The sequence below is a fragment of the Phasianus colchicus genome, chromosome 1 (genome assembly GCF_987193195.1).
Source record: "Phasianus colchicus chromosome 1, bPhaCol1.hap1.1, whole genome shotgun sequence".
In the NCBI taxonomy this organism is placed as follows: Eukaryota; Metazoa; Chordata; class Aves; order Galliformes; family Phasianidae; genus Phasianus; species Phasianus colchicus.
In genome coordinates, this window is record NC_143436.1 from 42,551,072 (window position 1) to 42,564,406 (window position 13,335).

The following is a 13,335-nucleotide window of genomic DNA, read 5'->3' on the forward strand; positions in this document are numbered from 1 at the left end:
AACAGCTGTCAACTGCTTCATCTCTCAGAAGCTGGGGAGCACAGTGATAATCTCTGCATCTTTTATGTAATAAAAATAATAGAAGTAGGCTTAATCCTGCCTGCCTTATACTCCTGTGAGAACACCCATATGTGAACAAAATGCAGTTGCAAAGGATTTGACTCTTGTCCCTTGAATTGCTCTCTGAATGAGAAATTTATTGATATGGAGAGGGATTACAAAGAAGTCTAAATCCCTTTCTTGTTAAAAACACAGGAATATCCAGTCTGATAATGATTAATAAACCACTTGTAGGTAAAGTAAGGTCCTAGTTAACACTTTCATGTTTTTGCCCTTTTGAGAAAGAATTCAGCTAAAATGAAAGCTTTGTTAAGCAGTGTCCTAAAAAAAAAAAAAAAAAAAAAAAAAGACACAAGTATCTGAATCAGTATGATTATATTTACTCAGGTGTATTTAGTCAAATGAATTTGTTTTAATCATTAAAAATGGAAAACAGATGAGATCTTGAACTATGAAAAGGCAATATGAAGCATGTTCATTGCATATTTCTTTCAAAGTGATATTAAGGGAACAACTCAGCTTCTAGAGTACTAAAAATATTTTTTTCATTAATCTTTATAAACATTAACATATAGTGGAATATGGAAAAAATTCAGCTGTCACTTGAACACATAAGATAAATAAAAAACTGAATCATTTTGAGAGCTTTTTAGAAAAAAAGTGGTTTGAAGTAGAGACCTGAATTAGTGAGTACTATTTAACAAATGTAATATATACAGTGAGAAAGGAGGAAAATTCACTCATTGTTTGGGAGTTCATTGAATGTTTGGAGCCAGAAAATTCAGTGTTGGCAGAGAGGGCTGAAATTTCCTTTACTCAAAAATCTCCCTATGATCAAATCCTAATCAAAGCTAGTGGGAGTCTTGCCAGGGACTTGACTTGGACCACAATATGATTCCTAATAAATACTTAATAGATTTACAGTGCTAAATCAAATTGTTCCGGAACAACATCACTTGGTGTATATGAATGTTTTTTTCATGGGGTAGTTCATTCTGCTATTTTTAAAACACTGAACTTTAATAAATCATTGTTTTATATCTACTTGATTACAGTAATAAACACACAGTTTTGTTTTTTGTTTTTTTGTTTTTTTTTGGTAAGAATCAGAGAGACGAGGATGGACTGGATAGTTTTTGTTTTTCCCTCTTTAGGGAAGCCTGTTCTAAAGGGAATTGTTAGCTTTAATTTGAAAACAATTCCACGAATATACTAAACTGGTAGTCCGGAGGCAGAGTATTAACTCTTATATAAACTAATTCGCCTAATTCTCCTCAGAAATTTAAGCAAATAATGTAACTGAGATAAACAGAGAGAATCACTTAAACATGCACATTTATCTATACTTCCTACTTATGCTGCTAAATGCTTAAAACAACACTAGGTCATAAATTTGCCTTTTCATTCTCATTCTTTTGGCAGCGTTTCCTACATGCTGCACTTTTAAGAGTGCAGCTTGGTCTCCTCTCAAATAAATAAGAGCCATGGAAAGAAAAAACTGCAGCTACAAAGTAGTTCTAACCCATTAAATGCAGATGGCCCACAGGGGGTTTAATCATAAGAGAGAGAACACACATCATGCTGAAATATAGAGCTGTTTTCTATCACTTGTTACCATTTGAATGTCTATCCCAGGAAAGTGAATTCAATATATCTTCCTGGCCATCAGTTGCCCTCTGAATACTCCTTCTCTCTCTGATGTAGCTGGATTTCCCTTTAGAATGTATAGAGATGAATGAGCTTTTACCACACGTAGAAGTGAAAGAAAACATTTCTTTCTGCACCAGAACAGATGAGATTCATCATTAAGAGAATGGATTTGACCTTGTCAAGTGGACCAAAGCAATTTATAAACAAACTCCTACAGGGGAGGCTACTTTTGGCCAAGTACTATATTAGCAGTGTTTTACTTATGCCCGCTGCTACCTTACAATAACTTCACAAACATGCTGACTTCCTGAAATATAGGGTGCTGAGAGATATCACAGATGTACTTAGAAACACTGGGATAGCACAGGTTACTTCCCTCCCTAAAGGCTGTATAGAAATATATCCATTCACCTTGTTATCTTATTCTTGCTTAAAGTTGCTGGTCAGTTGTTCACTACTCAATTCAGTAATTTAAAAGAGTTTATTTATCAGAATATTACTGGGATAACAAATACAAGCTCAGTGTGTTTGTTTTGTTTCCAGGTTTAGAAAAGAGTCAATGGCTTTCTACAAAATTCAGATTATGATGATTCTCATTTGTTCTGCTTTTCCTTTTCCTTTCTTTCTTTCTTTTTTTTTTTTTTCCCCTTTAATAGGATTCTTAAATTTCAGATGGAAATTTTAACTCTCCTTCTTCCAAACCTCAGTCACCAAAAGTACAGTGTTCCATATTATGTCCTGCCCAACAATGATAAGCAAGGCAGAAAAGAAAGGACATGAAGTGGCTCAAAGACAGTCCTTTTGTGTAGGAAGAGAAGACTGTGCCAATCCAAGGGGGTGGTTGCATGTTAAAGTGGAGGAAAGTCTCACTCAATTTATAAGCTACATATTATTGATAAGAAAGATTTGTCTATGACTCCTTAGACACACCTACAATAACCTTAGTAATGTCAGCAGAGCCAGGTGATGTAATAATCTCCTCCAGCTTCCAAAAAGGGAATCATGGAAAATTTATAGAAAGTGATTAACTAACATACTCACTGTCTTAGACCCACTCTTCCTATGGGATTTATCTTCTGCATTAAAAAAAAGGTGAAGTTACTACTTACATCACAGTTTACAGTAATATATACCCATGTACAATAATAATGCATAATTGTAATTTTTATTGAAACTGTATTAAAAGTTATAAATAAGGTTGATGACTGAGAGAAATAGCTCTTTGTTCAGACAATTAGAAGCTCTAGTAGACTATATGAAAAGTGCTTCAGGTCACTAAATTTTTCAGATCTTTCAGAATGTATGGAGACTCCATCATTTATGAGTCTTATTTGAATAGCCAAGATTTTGATACATATTTTTATGAGGGACAAATCTGTTCTGTCCAAGGCTTAACTACTTCATCTTAGATGTCTTTAATGTTCAAAAAGCACAAGACAATGTCTCAACCATGTTTCATTGCCAGAAGATAAAAATACTGACCCTCTTGAGGTCAGAACAATGAAAAGAATTTCCCAAGTCCTTAGAAGCCATTACACTGCATATATTCATAGTTGCATAGCAGATTTATGCCTTACTCATCAGTGGGTCAAGTTCTCAAGGTCTTCTGATATTAGGCTGAGAAAAAATTCCCCGTGTCTACCGCTTGCAGTTATTATTCTCAGCTATTATTCTTTATTAATGCACTCTCCCTTTCAACATGTGCTACGTGTTTCTGAATTATATACAGAGATGGGATCCAGTTACAATATTAATTTCTTTAGAATTATAATCACGCTTCATCTCTGATTTCCAAAAGTTTAAGGAAGAATGGAGTCAAGACCTTGGGCCTTGGATCCACTATACTTACAATGAAAATATTTGAGATATAAAAATAGGAAAAGAACATAGCAAAGAAGTGATTATAACTGTGTAACATAATTATCTTGAAAAATATTTTTTATAAGTAAGCATCTGCTTACTCTCTTTAAGATGAATATCAGGGTTTACTGGGAAGTTTATTACTCTGGGAAGAAATGTATTTATTTTTGTAAATAAAATATGCTTTATTATTTGCCTTAAATGAAACAAAACCAAATATGTCTCTCTCTCTCTACTTTCACACCATGAAGCAAACATTAAAAATGGGTTATACTTAATGAAAGTTATTCTTTTCTTCCTCAACATTTCTCTTAAAGCATTAATTCATCTGAAATGAACCCTCATGTTTTTAATCTACCCGAAAATTCACTAGGGCATTTGTAGAGAAGATATATTCCTGTAATCAGTCTGGTCCTTTCAATAAATGGCACAATCACATTTCTTCAGTTTTACTCATTCTGTTCTAACCTCTAATCTAAGATGAAAAGTGCTATTTTCTTTTTATTCTGTGTTCCTGTATTTATCTGGAGGCCTTCAAAAGTGTCCAGAGGCAAGAATTCTAAAATCTGCAAAAGCTTGCTACGTAAGACATTTTGTTTATATTAACTTCACCACCTCCATTTTTCTTTGGCATCCAAAATGCATATATAAGTGTTGCCGGTACTTTCCAGTTTGAGCCTAAAGTCCTTTATTTTTATACAAAATAGCTCAGTTAAACCTCCAGTTTGTCAAAGAAAAATAAAATTTTGTGTAAGTCTTCAAGATTTTACATGTTTCTGTCTTTCTTTTGGTAATTAGCAGGTTGGCTGTAATCCATTGTCTTTGCTTCAAGACTACTTGTAAAGCTGTGTGGCAATTTATATGCTTTCTTTTATGCAGCCCTGATAAACTGTTAGTGTCCTTCCCTGAAATTATTTGATTAATCCAAAATTAATTCTTTTGAATTGTCTTACCTGTTTTGTAGGATGCTATGAATTTCTACAAAAATGTTCTAGTATTGTTCATTTTCCCAAATGTTCAGGCTGGGTCACCTAAAAGCAAGAACTGTCCATAGTTATGTACACAATGCCCGGCACAAATAACTTCATAAAATAATTCTTGTATGTTACCAAACTTAGATTTCTCAGTTTCTTAATTTTTACTTTTCACTCACAACAAATCTTTATTTGCTTCTGTATGGTTATCTTCCAGCTACTCGATACTCATAAGTTAATCCTCTTAGTCATTACAAAGACTCTATTTTATTTCTTAACTATATCTTTCTCTTTGTTAGTCCAGAATCTTCTTTTGCTTGGAGTCTTAATAAAGGTTTTTATGTATGAACCAACATATTTTTCTGCACTAGTGTGTGCAGTCTTTGTTTCTGCTGATGCTGTTTCACATGTATTTCAAACTCAAAGACTTTCTCCATTCAATGTTGACTACATAGGTGCAGTTTGTTTTTATTGGTATCAGATACTGACTGTAAATATACCAGTGGTGGGAAAATCATGGTATTGAATAAATAATTCAACACAATTCAATTAATCAGAAGTTAAGTGTTTTTTCATGTGAATTCCGGGGGGCAGAGAAGCAATGAACACCTCCCCGGATCTGACTACTCCTTCATCTGCTGCCCTTCTGCAAATTTCAAGATCAGTGAAGGAACGGAATTTGATTCTTTCTTACCGCAGTAGTATTTCATGAGGAGATACTTTAAATGTAGATTTGCTTTTCTCTGACTGACCAACACATGAAAAAATTTCTTATATTGAATGTGGGGAGGCAATTAGTGGAAAAAGAACAACATGCATGAACTACATGCTGTCAGGGGAGTTATTTGTTTTTTTAAATACATTACTCATACTGAACAAATGAACTTTGCATATGTCACAGAATACAAAGGATTTCCTGCTGATTTAATAGCCATGATCTATCTTCTCCCTTTTTGTCTTTTTGGAATTTTAAGTAAGAATCCTAGCTATCACATTTCTCTTGCCTTATCTTGCCTGAAGATACAGTAAGCTGTATTGTACTACCACCTTTTAAAGAAATACAAGTAAGGCTTTTCAAGGTAGAATTAGAAATCTACCTCTGCTTATATTTGACCCACTTTTGTGCCTTCTTCCCCAAGAATTCTCCCAATAAGTTTTCCTTTGCCCAGATGATAGGAGGTGAGAAGTAGCTTTTCAGGTCCTGGTCTAAGACTTAACTAACATCTGGGGCAGAGGAATCTTCCTTTAGCACTGAAAGCATCGTTAGAATAAATGACAAAGCTATCACTCAGCTCAAGATTATCAAAGGGAATTTTACCACATGAAGTATTTGAAGGAATGAATCTAGTTTCTGTTCCATGAATATTTAATTAAGGAATCTAGCAAAAATTTCTGGAACAGAATGGGAAGTTGTACCAATGATAATATACTTATTTATTGACAGAAGCCACAGTCACTCATGCCTTTTCTCTTTTATTCTCCTGGCAAAATGATTTCTAAAATTCTGGCTTCAACAGATGGAATCAGAAGGACATATCTCCTCAAAATACCTAATTCATTGTTGCAATAATAGCACTGAGATTAAAAATGATGACTGGAATTTTTGGGGAAGATGAAGGCACTGAGCCTAGTTTCATAAAAAGATCCCATTAATAATCACACTTGTGTGATGTTCTGATATAGCAAGAAAATTAAAATCCACATTTTGCAAATAAGTTTGCAAATCCTGAAATGTTTAGATGTGAGCTTAGTTTTGTGTAATGTAGGAAGAAAGGTTGTAAGGATAAGGTCAGAACAGAATTCTGCTGATACTGTGTTCTTTAAAACTGAAGGCAAAGGTACCTGTCGCATTAGGCTTTATCTTAACTAGTTTGTTGAAGTTGTAACCTTTATAATTAGGCAAATACAATGAGAGGTAAGTGCCTAATTCTTCCTACATGGATCTATCTATCTTTTTTTCTGTCTCTCTTAAGTGATGTCTCTCTTCATGTTCATGACTTGCAAAGCAGAAATGACTCTCAGTCTCAAAAAGCCTATGTTTTCCAATTTTACATGATATAGGTTTAAATATTCATGTTATAAAAAACTGTTACCATGACTGAGGATATCCAGGACATATTTTTACATTTTAATATTTAAAGACAACATTCTCTGAAGAAAGTTTTGTGCAAAATATTAAAACGTAGAAATTGAAATTACGTGCCTTTTTTTTAAGATAGGAAAAAAGTGCTCAGTAACAACAACAACAAAAAAACAGTAAAAAGGCATGGCGTGTGCAATTTCTACAAAGTGTTATTTGTATCCATTTTCTGAGTTTGATAAAAAAAGATCTTTATTTTCAGATTTAGATAAGGTTGCAGATAAATTGTATAGGCAATTACATGTGCTAGGTGGAAGTAACGACTAAGGTATTTGTACTTGCTGAGATGAAAATACTGTATCTTTTATGCATTTTATAAACAGAAACTAAAATTAACAATCAATATTAACAGTTTAATGTCCTTGCATCAGTTTTGAAACGCTATAGCAAAAGCCACTGGGTTTTATTCCCTTTCCTGTGTCAACTTCCCACGTACCCTGGGCTTTTAGGGGACTCCAGATCTTCCCTTTGAGACCAGACCATAGTTGCCCCATTCCAGACACAGCTGGTTCCAACTGGCTATGGGGCAGGCTAAGTCTAGCATCTGAGTTGGTTGTGAAACACTTTCACATTGTTTCTTAATGCAGTTTACCTGTCCTAGTCTGAGAAAGTGCTCACTGATTCCATAAGGGCTTTACTCTATTGCAGTGATGACTCTTTTATTTGATGGAGTCATCTCAGTGAAGACTGAGATGGAAAGTAAGGAAGAACATGAAGTAACATATTTTAAAAAATGGTATGCACAGGTCTGTGCAGATATATCTCTCAAAAATTTGGGAGGATAGGTAGTTATAGTGTCAACAAGTCTTTATATTCGGTGGTGAGAAAGTTCTCTATCCCCTATCCTTTAAGAGGAGGGAAAACCCCTCTGAGAAGGTCATCTGTGATGTTCCTTATCTCTGAAATGTGACTATTTTATAAATCAGGTTCAAACAACAATGTGGAGTACACAAATGTATGCAAACCTCTGAGGGCAAGTATGTGGAAATGTTCCTCCCTCTTCCTATTTCCTTCTCCCTCCTCACAAGCAAGGCTTGCAGATGTTTTCTTCTGCTCTTTATTCTTTTGTTCCTGTTTGGCTATGACCCTTACTCCCAACTGATTTTTTTCTTTTTTGTCAAACTTTGTTTTTTCCTGAGCCTTTGATCCTGTGCTTTGACTCTTGCAGTAATGAACATGACACTGTTAATTTGCTAGATTCATTTTACAATTGCTTACATTTCAGTTCCCATGAACAATCATACACACATATTTTGCAAGTGTCTTTCAGAAACTGAGGGTCTTTCACAAGAACTGTCACCCAGGACTAAGGACAGGTGACAATATAGGCTTGTATACATAGATTAAGTACATGGCATTATTACATTTGAGTGTTCGTCCAAGCTTCCTTTGTTTTTGTTTTGGTTTGATTTGTTTTCAGTTTTCCATCTGTCAAAGGTTAAAAAAGATGATAAGTTATAGAACCAAGTTTAGAGGACACTGAGCAAACTAGAGGCTAGGGATCCAGTATTATATTAAGTCAGGACTAAACAGTACGTTGTTTTCAGAAAGTAATACTGTTTTGGAAAAAAAATTTGAATTTTCAAAAATTATAGGTCTGAAGCCCCTAGTTTCTGTGCTCAGACACTGATACTTTTCTTTCACCCAGTTTCTGTGCCCAGACATTTCATTTCATTTCTTTTTTCAATGAGGAAATTTGGAGAAAGGAACTCCACCTCAAGGAAAATATATGTGCCTACACAGAAAACTTTGTAGTTGTTGCAAATGAGTATCAGACACAGCATATCGTGAAGATATCACAAATATTCAACTTAGATTAAAAGCTACAAGAGTAGAAATGTTTTATTCCATGAAAGTCTTATTCAGATACACATACAGAGTGGCATACATATATAACAATAAAAGGACAACTTGAGAGAAACAAGCATGACTTTTCATATACCTCCTTTCAACTGCTCTACTGATTTACTAGAAGCTTAAAGCTGGTGTCTCTCCTTTGAAGTAAGGTGACTCTCTAGTCAACACAAAGCTGATCAAGGAGGCTGTTTCTTCTTTGCAACAACAGTGGAGGAATTTATTTAAGGTTACTATTGTCAGTTGCACACAGACTTTCAGATTACTTTATTCTATAGGCAGGCAGGCCTCAAGCTGTGCTCAGATGATCAGAAGCAGCAGTAATAACTTGGAAACAATATTTTTTTCTTACGTCTATTTGCTAACTACTACTCAGGTAGAACAGAGGGAATCAAATGCAACTGTCTTAAACTTATTGGGAAATGAGCAATCTATGAGAAGAGGGATAAGTGAGATTATGGCTTGGACTGTAAATCATTGATCATAGATCTATTTTCCTACTTTTTATCTTCTTAAATTAGATTTTTTTAAAAACAAAAATGTAATTACAAACTATTACACACAGAACAAGTAAGTCTGGATAGGAGATATATGTTAAAGAAAAAAAGAAGGTAGAAAAGACAGAATAATTAATTTCATGATTCTTTTCATTTTTAAAAATTAACTTCACTTAAGAAAAAAATCCAAACAAATAAAACCTGGAAGCAATAGCAAAGTGAAAACTAAAATGCTCCACTGGATCAAGTCTGTATGAAGAAAAATTGCTTTGGCAGTCAGTAACTAAAATTACTCAAACTGATTCTGCCTGACACTTGTGGCTAACTAAATTGCTTGGAATCAATGGAAATGCTGGTGAGATCTCTTGTTTCCTGAGTTCACATTGTTTGCACCCCAGTACTTGTTTTTGACCATTATGATGACAAGTGACATCTCCAGCTAGCAGTGCTAGAAGAGGCACTTCTAGTGCTAGTGCTAATCTAGTGCTTCATATTCTAATGATTATCTTGTAATATTTTATTTGTGTCAACTAGAAATATACAACAGAAAGTAAAGTCTTGGCTGTTGCAGATCTGCTGGCAGAAAACATTAAATTATTAACAACATAAATATAGATTCCAGGGTGCCGGTAGATTGGCTGAAGTGTGGTAATCCTAGGTAGGTTTTATGGAAAGTTTTTGTTAGGTAATCAGTTCAAGAGACAAATGTACTTAATTCATGAAGTTGAACAATCTCCATATTATAGGACAAAAATACATGTTTCTGTTACATCTTAAGACATAGAGCAGCCAAAATTGGGATCAAGTTCTGAACATCCCCATGTTCAGAAATATTCTGAGACTTTGTAGAGAAACTGACATGAAGTAAAAAGGAATAAAAGCAATTAAAACTTCATATTCGTAAGTGAGCTTAAACAAAATGCATGCATGTTTTGGTCTAGGATTACTTTTTTTCTATATAATTCTTTTTCTTTTAAGTGCTTATATATATGAATGCCAGATTTTAAGTAGCTCCTGGATTTATGTCCTCTATTGCACCACTAAAAATAATAATAAAAAATCTTAAATACTAAAATTTGGAATAGAACATCTTTGGATTTTTCAGTAGTTAGTGGGTATATTATCACAAGATGTATACAAAAACAGTGAAAGTTAAATCCTAATACAAAAGAAATCATAGGGGAAGCTCCTCCAAATCCTTATCTTTTTTTTTTTTTTTTTTTTTCCTGTCTTGCCTACACTGTCCTAAAGTATTTTCACTGTTTCCTACTGGCCAAATGCAAAAGGCTTTGTGTTTCTCCTCTACTAAAGATGCTTTGCTCTGCAGGCCATAAACTCCTTTAGATATTATTGGTTGCAGACTTATAACTCAAATATCTTTGGAGTAGATTTGTCCTTTATGGGTGGGCTTTCCCTGGACACTACGAAAAGTATACTCTCCCTTTTCTTTTTGAATGGAACTTTTCTTCAAATCCAAATATTTTTGACTGAAGATCTCCAAAACATGGATTGTACATCACTGCTGAACTTTGATTATATGCAAACCACTTGCCATGTCTCAGTGAGACTCTTTGAAAAGTTCTTCAGGATATGGACATGAATTTATTGCTCAGCAGATAAAAAGCTAATGAACAGTATCAGAACTCCCAGAGTTTGAGGTGGCACCTTGCTGTGAGAAACCATGTAGTCCAAATTTTACACATTTCTCTTTTCAGAAGTAGTTCTGCACTCACTACGATTCTTAGTTTCTTTTTGCACAGTTAATTTTCTTCAAGCTTTTCCACAATGCTGAGTGCCTCTCAGACATCTTAAAAGAACTGAGAATATTGGTCTAGGACTCAAGCTTTAACCTCAGTGCTAGACAGGTTGGGTCAGAGTTGTAAATTTGTTGTTCAGAATATATTCTATAAGGACATGGGTACCTGTTAATGTTACATTGTGATATGTCACTCACACTAGCAGTGTGAAGAAGCACCTTCTGCATGCAGGCTCTTCCTCCCATAACACTCCCTAATTTAGTTTGAAGTAAAATCAAAACAGAGTAAATGGTACAACATAATTACAACTAGTTTAGATGAACATGGTATAAATATTAATTTTTCATTTTTTATAATTATTCTTATATAGGTACAACTTTCTTCTTTGTCTTGTAAATCAGCAGGCATACTTATTGGTACCCTGCATTGAGGCTGGAGAATGTAGAAATCCAAGCTTCTTAGCTTGAGCTATAACAGACATGGATTATTCAGGAGAGGCAAAACAATCTTGTAATGCTTGTTCATCTCTAATTTACACTTATCTGTTCTGAATGTTGTAAAACAATTTTTGTGTTCTTCTATTTTAAATTGTGATCCATGATTTTTCCTTTTGGAAAGAGCTCTTGAGACTCAGTAAACAAGTTTAAAGTTCAAGAATTGCAGATGATCTAAATTCTAAATGGTGTGCTTATGAAATTGTCACCTTTGAGAGCAGAGGTGAAGCAAAACACATCCACTCCTGGTCCTAACTGGAAATCTCATGCCTAGAAAAAAATGTTGGAGCTTGCACTTCCTTAACTTATGTCTGATTCACCCATTACACTTTCCACTAGTTATTTGAAAGTAAATTGTGTATGTAGTGCTACATAATATTATATATTTTTATGTTTTACCACTGATTTTTTTCTAATTGCATTATTGTTAGCAAATATCTAAAACTAATGTTAAAAAATTTATATATTTTAATTATGTATTCTTAGAAAAAATCAGGCTATCTAGCTACTGTTTTGTTTTCTTTTTCTCAGTAATGATGTAATTTATGTTATAAAAGGTAAAATTCTGTGGTGTGAGTCACTAAGGGTTAGACATAGTGTTCATTTTGGTCTGCTACAAGCTCATTTTTATATCCGATATCTTAAAGGTACAGAATTTTCCTCTATCTTCTCCCAGTGCTAGTTAAACTTCAGTATCTCCCCTATACACACATTTAAAACTTCATAAAGCTCAAGGGATGTTTTTGTAAACTGCTGTTTCAGATATAAACTAAAGATATACCTCTTACTCAGTATAACACAAGATGTGCTAAAAGTAAAGCAATCTTAAGTATTACTATGGGTGGACTTGGCTAGCCTAGTCAAGTAGCAGATATATAAGCACCTCTAACTTCAGTTGGTCTAACTGTAAGGAAGCAGAGCAATGTCTGAAGTTGATATTTATGTTGTTATTATGAAACTAATATTTAACCAGAGAAATACTCTTACATATGAAAGAAAAACAGACAATTTTTTTGGCAGAATAAACTGAAGCTGTTGTTAAGAGAGAGAAGCTGGAGCCAAGGAAAATTTCTTACAACAAGGAAGACACTTGAAAAAGAACCGTAGTGAGTATCAGCTGGTATTACTGCAGCGTATGAGTCTCTGATTCCACTACAGCATATGCAAACATGAGTGTTTCTGTTCTTTGTCATATTATGGAACATTGGAAAGACAACTAGATTCACATCAGGAATGTGCTGGTGACACACTATGATGTTCCAGGTTCATCTAAGCCACTTCATGAAAGGCAAATGGCTATGCCATTCTCAGGCTGTACTTTGAATACTTGCTGTATCTGAGCAGAGTGATGGATGAGCTGTGTGCAAGAAATGGCGTAAACACCTCTTAAAAAACCACAGCTGCACTTACATCAGTCCTAAAAGGCAAACCAAGGGGGAAAAAATCACTAAAAACTGAAGAAAGAAGAAAAATGGGGCCATTTATATTTACAAAGGAAGTACTTAATTTTAAAGTACATATAGAATGCTATGCTAAAACACAAGTTAGTTGGAGTGCTCTTTCTGTTTTTGCAATATTTCTGAAGGCTTTCCATGTCTCTTTCTGATTTTGACATGGCTCCTGCTGTGAACATATTTCTTACTTAGATTTCCATAGAATTGTGAAACAAATAAGAATTCTTTTCCACTTGCCATTCCTTGTAATGGGGTAAGGAGTAGGGAGGAAGGAAAGTTCTAAAGATTTTACACTTAAAGACCTTTGTCTTGCAAGTTATAATGCACAAAAAAAAAATGATGTAACAGTCTATGATAGTATCAGAATCTTTACTTGCTTTACTTATCTGGCACCCATAAAATGTCATTGCTTCAAACACATTTGTAATTACAGCCATTACTAATTCACACATTCTCTTTCACTAGCTAGAAATAAAAAATGTTTTTAACAGAAGACAAATAGCAACTACAACAATTTGCTTAGAGATGTGATCAATTTTGAATGTACTCCTAAAAGGAGTTACATGCTGTAACTCAGCAAGAAGTTATGGATTAA